The sequence below is a fragment of the Cebus imitator genome, unplaced genomic scaffold (genome assembly GCF_001604975.1).
Source record: "Cebus imitator isolate Cc_AM_T3 unplaced genomic scaffold, Cebus_imitator-1.0 Scaffold34, whole genome shotgun sequence".
NCBI classification, from domain to species: domain Eukaryota; kingdom Metazoa; phylum Chordata; class Mammalia; order Primates; family Cebidae; genus Cebus; species Cebus imitator.
Window position 1 is genome coordinate 8,247,312 of NW_016107349.1, and position 1,323 is coordinate 8,248,634.

A 1,323-nucleotide genomic window follows, 5' to 3' on the forward strand; every position below is an offset into this window, starting at 1 on the left:
TAAATTACCATTTCAATCTCATGGCTTGTTGTTGGTTCTTTCAGACTTTCTATTGCTTCCTGGTTAATCTAAGAGAGTTGTATATTTCCAGAAATTTATCCATCTCCTCTAGCTTTTCTAGTTTATGCATGTAAAGCTGTTCAAAGTAGTCTTGAAAAGCCTAAAACTTCATCTTTTTATTTCTGTGGTATAGGTTGTAATATGTCCCATTTGTTTCTAATTGGGCTTCTTTGAATCCTCTCCTTTTCTTGGTTAATCTCACTAATGGTGTATCAATTTTATTAATCTTTTCAAGGAACCAGCTTTTTGTTTCATTTATCTTTTATATTGTGGTTTTCTTTTGTTTCAATTTCATTTAATTCTGCTCTGATCTTGTTTATCTCTTTACTTCTGCTGGGTTTGGGTGTGGTTGGTTCTTGTTTTTATAGCTCTTTGAGATGTGACCTTAGATTGTCTATTTGTGCTCTTTCAGACTTTTTAAAAATTATACTTTAGGTTGTAGGGTACATGTGTAAATCATGCAGGATTGTTGCATAGGTACACACATGGCAATGTGGTTTGCTGCCTTCATCCCCCCATCACCTGTATCTGGTATTTCTCCCCTCATTATCCCTCCCCACCCTCTCCACCCCTGCTGCCCCTCCCCTAGCCCCACCTTACTGACCGCAGTATGTGATGCTTCCCTCCCTGTGTCCATGTGTTTTAATTGTTCAACACCCACCTATGAGTGATAACATACAGTGTTTGGTTTTCTGTTCTTGTGTCAGTTTGCTGAGAATGATGGTTTCCAGATTCATCCATGTCCCTTTGAAGGACATGAACTCATCGTTTTTTATGGCTGCATAGTATTCCATGGTATATATGTGCCACATTTTCTTTATCCAGTCTATCGATGATGGACATTTGGGTTGGTTCCAAGTCTTTGCTATTGTAAACGGTGCCACAATGAACATGTGTGTGTATATGTCTTTATTATAGAACAATTTATAATTCTTTGGGTATATACCCAGTAGTGGGATTGCTGGGTAAAATGGTATTTCTATTTCTAGGTCCTTGAGGAATCGCCACACTGTCTTCCACAATGGTTGAACTAATTTACACTCTCACCAACAGTGTAAAAGTGTTCTATTTCTCCACATCCTCTCCAGCATCTGTTGTCTCCAGATTTTTTAATGATCGCCATTCTAACTGGCGTGAGATGGTATCTCAATGTGGTTTTGATTTGCATTTCTCTAATGAACAGTGATGATGACCATTTTTTCCTATGTTTGTTGACCTCATATATGTCTTCTTTTATAAAGTATCTGTTCATATCCTTCACCC